Below are 8,616 nucleotides of genomic sequence, written 5' to 3' on the forward strand. Positions count from 1 at the left end.
GAGAAAAGACAGCCCCAAACTAATTTTGTCATAAGAACCACCCATAAAGAAACATATTCACTGGGCAACTTCCGTCTAGGAAAACACATAAAATCACAGTCACCTGAACGTGCTAACGTCCCTTAGTGCAAATATATGCTGAATTAGGAATTCAAGGGAATGTAAGGTAATTTACCCTTCCGGATGATAACAGAGACATTTCTGGCAATATGGATTGTGCTAATTTGTTTTATTGATTTATTTTGATCAAATAACAACAAACAATTACTATTGGCAGCTGATTCATGGCCTTTTGTATGTCTTTTTGAGAACACAGTCCTTAGTGGCAATCACATCCCAGCTTCTTGATTGCTGATGCCTGTTCTCAGGTGACGTAGTGTTTTAGCCCACATCCTCGAGCAATCATTACCTCTTGTCATAGCAAAAGGGACACAAGGCGTCAGATTCTGTGACCAGATCAAGGACCAAACTAGCAAGATGATTTTTCATCTTACTAACACAAGTGCTTCCAGAGTGTCATTTTACTTCTGTCTCTGTGAGGAAGGATTGAAGGATTTTATAGGTACCATTTTCCTGCTTAATAATGGTTGAGCACCTTGCTGTGTACCAGCATTGTTTTGCTCTGATAGGATAGTGGTAGAACATTTTAGTTAGCAGAATGGAGAAAGCTGCCCAAACACTATCACACAAATGCACTTACATTAGTGAGGTCATCTTGAAACTGATCTGAAATCAGGCATCGGTTTTAATCTCAGCATTACTTGGTATGCTTCATGCACCATGTGTCCTCTAAACAAATATGCAATAAAGCAGGCTGGTGAAGTTAACCAGACAGATGGCTGAACTCCTACATGTGAGATGGATTGGTAAATGAATAGGTAAGGACACGGATGGGTGTTTCAAAAGGCAGAGAAAAGGGTAGTTGATTACAAGGCTAGATAGAAAATGGAAGGTATTATATAAAGAAATATGGGATAATATAAACAGAACCCTAATCCAGTTGACTGTAAATCCCTTTTTCTTAATTGGTTTAGAAACTGTGGGCTGTAATGTGAGACAGAGGGCTCTCAGGCGCTTTTCTTCTTTGCTGTCTGGAATCACATTATGGGGGAAACAATAGCAGAGCTGACAGCTCCTTGTCTGTAAGGGCACTTGGAGCAAATCTGCTATTGAGACTAATACAATTATATGGGATTATAGGACTGCCTCTGTTACACAGATTAGGTAACTCCCAGGGGGAGTTGCATTTTGGGGTATTACAAAGGGGGGAAATATACAAGGGTCTTTGTTATCCAAAAGGAAAGGGGGAAAGCTACACAGACACATTTGGTTTCCACCCCCCCCTCCCCCAGACTCTTACAAAATACCACTTGCACCTATACACTAGAATGTTGGCACAGCAGTAGGAGAATAATGCAATAGATGTTAATATACATTGTTTACTCCATACACAATGCTCCAGTGTTGTCATAAGCAATCTGAGGTCAAAGACAAAATGCTCATTTTGAATTGCTCTCTTGTAAATAGTAATTTGAAATCAAGGTACAACCTAGATCCAGATTTCATATAGCAGCTACCTGTCCTTGCTTTCTCCCTTCCTGTGCATGCATAACACAAAGACACCAGCCCCTAAACAAAATGATGTAAAGTCTCTTGGGTGGGTTTTGAATACCAATAAATTCCACAGTTGTGAGCCTGGTCCTTACCTCCTCTTACAGCTTTGCTCTGGATTCCCAAAACGAGCACAGACCTGGGTTATCACAGCACACTATGAATGCTATAGGCATTCAGATGACATTCCTGATACCAGCTTCTGGGTTCTTCAAGCCTTTAGTGAATTACACTCTTAACAGCACCATAAGGTGTGTAATTACAATTAATTAATTTTAAACCTTATTAAGCAACTCACCGCAAGTCACTCAAGAAGTATGCATTAGTGTAGCTGATCAACTATAGCTATCCCAAGTCTGAAGTTAGTAGGCCACGTTTCACACATAACCATTTGAACTCATATATTTCATACATAATCTTTTTCCCTGGCTATCTGGCAGCAAAATGTAAATATGCTATTCCAATTACTCCTATTCCCAACTCCAGGACAAACAGCTGCAATGCTGTTTAACAGAATTTGCTCATATGGCAATAGCAAGTAGAGATTTTCAACAAAGCTTCCCACCTCCTATTCTAAGTTTCATCCAGGCATCTAATAAGAGATATTCCCACCTCTTGAGTCCTAGAGCAGGAAGCAAAACCAAAACATGAAAATGAGTTACGATTATCACATAGCAATGACTCACAGCAAAGGCAGGAATAAAATTTTATTGACAACAAAGTTGAGTACTGACTGGACTCTGTTGTAATTCAGATCTGGCAGTTACTAATTGCAGTGAAGGAGAGGACTGTTTTTCTCATTCCAAACTTTAAAAGAATTTTCCATGCATACAGGATGAAATTGTAACAGAATTGATGCATATTTTCAATTTAGGGTGTTTTTTATAATAGTAGACAATATCTCCCTAAAACCCACATTCTTTAAATCCTGACCTGAAGACCCTTGGTCTTCAGAGATCATAAGCAAGAGTTACACATGGGCTTAAGCATTCTTGGGAATTCATCCTTCATTTTCTTTTAGCCAAAGCATAAAACAAAGTAGCCTTCAGGTCTTGAACCTGCATCAGACACTACCCAAGTGCAAAGATGGTTTTAAGATTAAAGGAATTGGGTGGTTGTTGTCCTCCAGCTTCACCCGTCTCTTGCTTGTTGAGTAGAGCATAAGATCTAGTCTTTCTTGGTGGTATCTGAGGGTAGGTTTCAAGAATTGGCCTCCCATTGTCTGGTATCATCCTTTAACACACAAAAACCTGTTCCTCCATCTGAACCAAACTGCACACTTTGAGCATTGTGTTTTATATGGATCTGGAACCTGAAGCACTGCCTGGGGGGCCAACCTGCATTACTTTCCTAGAGATAACATACTGCTTCCAGTTTTAGCTGTCCTCTGAGAAACATCCAGCTACTACAAAATGGGGAAGAGCAGTCAGGAGATGATTCTGAGAAGCAGTTCATTGGTGAAGAAGGAAAGAGGACAAATTCCTCAAAGCAATTTGATTCTAGTCATGGTCGCTGTGTGAATAAATCAAGGGCTCTCTACTTTCTACAAACCTTCTCTTATATTGATGGGAAGTTTGCAACAAGATGAAAAGTTGGCCTTCTGTAGTGATTCGAATACTTATTAGTTGAGTTACCTGACTACTGGCTCGACTCAGAAGGAAAACAACTTCCCCTGGCCAGACTGCTGTGGTTGGGCCCAATAATTGCTCCATAATCTGTTGCTTTTCCTTCCAATATGCATTTTTTTCTCTTTGCAACAATTTCCAGCCACTAAAATGAACCAGTTCCTGTTGAGGCTAATACAACATTGCGAAGCTGGAGAATTAACACCCTAACATACTCAATAAAGTCAGAATTTGAGCTCAAATATAGGTCAGGCTGTGTGCATATTTGGAACAAGCTTTTGTGTCAAAACCTTGCCTAATTTTTTAACTTGTTGCATTATGTGAGTCATTGCAAAATAATACCTCTCCCTCTATATCCAGGCTTGGAAACACAGTATATTTATAACTTTTTCTTTTTTTTTGTAACCATGGAGCTATAATTTATTTTTATTTGTAAGAAAGCTCAGGTTCTGAAAGCACTCTATCTAGAATATGGATCATCCAAGCTTATCCAGCAGGCTAAGTGTCTGTACCCCAAAATTAGATTAAACTGAGATTAACTTCAATCAGTCTTTATTTTTGTCTAGAGGACTGAATTTTAAAAGGGGACTGAGTGGGTGAAAATGGAGTGCATGAGTCTGCCAAATCCCTTGGATGTATAATCTAACCTCACTTATGGTCAAGAGCTTTGTGGTAGAACTACCTGACAGTAAGACCAGACTGTGTATGCAGGTTCATGTGTGTGTGAGAGATAGATACAGCTTCCCATCTGGCTGGGTGCTGGGGGCAGAGAGGAAGAGAGAGACGCAGGTGCAGCAGGGAATGTAAAAGGCAGTTAATGTGCAGTATGGAACAAGTGACAAAGTGTCTTGTTTTTCTAGGTGAAAAGCATCTTGTTAGGGATTTGAAGTGGTTTAGAGAACAGACCTTGCAGAGGAATTTATATGAAGAAAAGTGCAATTTGGAAGGAGAGAACTAGAGACTGGGCAGCACTAGGAAACTAAGTCAGAGAAAACAGACTGCCATGCAGAGAGCTGCTGATGCAGACTCTCAGAAGAGGACTGTCTAGAAATGAGGCCATCAGTTATGCATGTATGTGAAGTCTGGATGGGTGCCACACACCTATTTACTTAAAATTCACAACCTGTACAGATGCAGTACTTAAACAAAGATGGAAGAACTTTGATCCTGAAGCCCTACAGAGTGTTAGATCTAGTGCCTCTCTCTCAGGGCTGCCACAAGGAGCCATGCTGCAACCCTGTTGTTAGCATAACAGACAACTATTAAGTTGGTTGTCAACATGATAGAGCCCACAGTAAACCTTGTGCAGGGGTCCATGGCTTTGATTTCACCCCTTCCCACAGGATGTAGCAATGAGTGCTGCAGCCAGCAATAGCCTTGAAAACATGTGGGCAGATAAGTTTATCCTTAGTTAGCAATGCTGTGCTTTGAAGTGGTGTGCAGGGAGTTTGAAAGCAGCATCCCTGCATCACCTGCAGGGTGCACATCCATGCATCACCTGCAGTAAGTAAATCCACATATTTGCCTGGGCAGACCTGTGGGATCCACCACAAAGCTGAACACAGCTGTGTGTGTAGGATTATGCATGGGATTTAGAAAATAAATGAGCTTGAAGTAGTACAATGCAGATTAGATTATTATATACCTAAGCAAAAGATCACAGATGCTATACCATACACCATGGAGGGAAGTTGACTCAATGGCCTTTCTTTCCATGTGGTTTATTGTACAACTTCTAATTGCAATGCAAGTGAAACAGACTTATAATATGGAAGGAATCAGCAGCTACATTTGTTCACAGACATAACCTGGGTTTCTCAGGTGTTTATGTGCAACAGCCAGCTGCCAGCAAAAATATTTGTTGCAGTTTTGGTTTGCATATTTATTGGGGATTAAAAAAGTGAAAATGATGAATTATTGTTCAGTCATTACTGAAGAAATATATTTGCAACTCTAAAGTGGGCAAAAATACCACTTTGCTGCCAGATTTATATACACAGCTTTAATCTTGGTTATATACGAGGGGGGCTGAATATTTATGGTTATCTAACCAAGGGACTATAAACTTTGAGAATAGATGAAGACAGAAAAATAATATAATTCAAATGAGTATGGAGGGTCAATCAGAATTAAGAAAAGAGAAAGGAGAGGAGAGAAACTGATTTAATTTAAGCAGCATTAGGGGGCTAGATATTCAAAATGTTATTTGCATGGTGCTTGACTAAAAACTGCCTTGTAGACATTCAAGGCTGTTTCTCATAATCAGAAAAGATGCTAACGTGCATGGAATGACAATTAAAATTCACTAAGACCAAGATTTCTTAGAGGAAACTGTAATTTTGAGGTATTTTTACCATGGGGTGTTCAGCTTAGGACCCACAAAGGGCTCAGCAGTCTCTTTTTGAATGACTCTTCAAATGTCTCTTTGGTGAAAAGTTGAATCTTAGGAACCAGAGACACCCAACATCATTAGTCATGTCTTCTTTGTACTGTAACAAGAGAGGAGAACCCAGCATTTTCTATATAAAATTCTCACAGAGTGCCTTGGGATCTTAAACATCGAAGATATATTAAGGAATGATCCCAAAACATTTTACAAAACAATATATCTGTCAAGAAGCATCACCACAGATGAGTGCATTCTGAGATTCAGCAACTGTGTTCAGCACCACAACACAGTAGCACAGAACAGGAAGTAAAACTGTGGGGATGAAGTTTGGATGGCAGAAAGTAATATAGCACATTGCAGCATGATTAGACCAGTGTTCTGAGACTCACCAAGAGCTCACTGGAATTTTTAATGACCAAAAACTTTTCATTAATACAGGCATCCACTGCCAGTTCACATGGCTTTGACTATTCTATCTAGTTTCCAGTTACTGCTCCAGAAGACTATGCGGCTAGAGATCCTCACCCTTCACAGTCACATTGAAGTCCAGGCATGATATTCAAGACCATCTGAGACAGTACTAGGTGCTTGTGTTCCAGCACCTGAATCCCAGCCCAGGTCTCACCTAAGAGATAATAAAAGCGTATTCACTGTGAAGAAGCAAACAGGAACTATCACAAGGCAAGCTGGTACTTTGATGGAAAAGAACAAACTAGGGATCAGTAGACTACAGTTTTGCCACATTCATGAGTGCTGGAGTAGTCACAGAACTCTTCAAACAATCAAAAGTGGAGACATCTCAGTGTGATGAACCTCTGTTTACACCAGACATGTCACTTCTTTCACATTGCCCAGGAGAGGGAAAAAAAGACGCAGAAGAAAATTTTCAAGCACCCACCCAAAAGCTGAAGCAATGAACGTGGGGGAGTCCACTATCAGTGTTTACCTGAGGACCATTTTTTTGGTTTAGCGAGATATGGTAATCAATGTGTTAAAACCAAAGCATGTTCATATTTTACAGTTGCATGCTTTTAAACAATATTAACAAGATTAGTTCAGACCCTTTACAACATAGAATGAAAGGGTATTTAGAAACTTCTAAAGCTGCATACTGAGACCCTAACAGTCTGTAACTGCTTTGTTAAAATATAAAACTTCTCAAGCTCACATAATGGATTCATGGAAGGTAAGGTCTGGAAGGATGGATCATTATGCTCATCAAATCTGACGTCCTGCATATGACACAGTCCAGAGCATTTCACCCAGCAATACCACCATCAAGCCCAATAATTTATAGCTAAACGTGCCATCTTTTTCAGAAGGAAGGACATACAGTCTTGATTTAAAGACTCGAGGTGATTAATTAACCACATCCTTTTACCATCTGTTCCAGTGGTTAATTATCTTCAGTTAAATGTGTATCCTATTTGCAGTCTGATCTTTGTCGACTTTAGACTTTTATCTGCCTCTCTGTATGGACATGATGGCTCATAAGACATTTTACTTCCCATGCATTAGGACTGAAATGTGATGCCTAAACTGGAAATTTCAGGTTTGGAGTTTTGTTTTGGTTTCTTTTGTTGAAACCTTAACATAAAGACTTCCAAGGCATTGGCACAACACGCTATAATATTTCATTTTGGAACAATTTCAATGACTCAGTGTTAATGGCACATAGTATTCCAGATTTTGAAGAGTAAAAATATTATGTGCACTTCATCTGTTTGTTTAAAGTGTTTTCTCCTAATGAAGGCTGTACTGTGCTGAAGTGTGGAAGCAGAAGTTTGATCTAGTGGCAAGAATAAGGAGTTTTAATTCTTCTGCCCTTATCCCAGTTCTGCCAGTGCAATTTGATTTGTGGGCCAGAGGAAATCACCTTACTCAATTGTAAATAGTTATGGGGGCTGTGTTACAAAGCACACAGAGATTTTTGGAGCTGGGCTGGTTGAACCACATTAAAAAACAGTGCCTGCCTTACACTGTGTAATTTTGAAAGCTTAGTAAACTTCAGTTAAAGTGATTTCAAAGTCCAGTACCTACCCCAAACTTTTGAGTTTTAGGTGTGTCATACTACTCTGAAAATTGTTTTATACCAATATATAAATACATTTTCATGAGCACCCAGACACATACCCCTTTTGTACCTGCCATGTACAGATGTAAAATCTGATTTTGGTGCTAACATTGTTTTATTGTTTAACCTCAGTTACTGTCATTGCCATATCTCCTTTATAGCCTTATTCTATATCAAGTTTACTTGAATAACCCCACTGTCTTTTAACCCCAAAAGTGCATTAATTCTCTGATATTGTACTTTGACTGTTTTTCCTTAAAATGCTTTCCTGTAGCTGAATAGTCTAAATTCCTGGAGGATGACCATTTCAACTTACTTGTTTCTCAGAAACACTATTACCTCTATGAAATGCAGCTGTAAAGCCTTAGCCTGCCTTTCTGACAATACAGAATTCAACCTTTTTCTTCTCTCTACAAGTAATTATATAAGGCTTTTTCAGGTTACTGATTTCTTAGCAGATTTCATCATCTGAATGTACAGAGTTCCTCAAATATGTGGTATTTTCATTACCCAAATCTCTCTCTTGCTGTGTCACCAAAGTCTTCAATTTTTTCTGTTCATGAAGCAATTAGCAATGAATTCTGGCAGGGTACCATAGACAGCCAGAAAACCAGAACCTAGGGAGTTAATTCCTTCCTAATCCTCCTCTCTTTCAACAATCATGGAATGTTCCTAGATCTCCTTCAATCAGGAGCCCTAATTAAGAGAATCCTTTCTTTAGCCTAATTAAAACCTAAGAGCCAAAGCCCAATCAGGTATCTTTAGACAGGTGCTTCCAAGATGACAGGAAGAATTTTTTGACAGAAAAGGAGCTTCAAGCAACCACAAAATTATTATAGCAGTGTAAATGCAAATGGACACTTCAAGGAAGTCCACAAAATTCCTCTTGATTTAATCCTCCTCTCCTTTGAACTGGT

The sequence above is a fragment of the Pezoporus flaviventris genome, unplaced genomic scaffold, assembly GCF_033815535.1.
Source record: "Pezoporus flaviventris isolate CSIRO_AGI_PZ_B2104156 unplaced genomic scaffold, CSIRO_AGI_Pfla_v1 ptg000001l, whole genome shotgun sequence".
NCBI classification, from domain to species: Eukaryota; Metazoa; Chordata; class Aves; order Psittaciformes; family Psittacidae; genus Pezoporus; species Pezoporus flaviventris.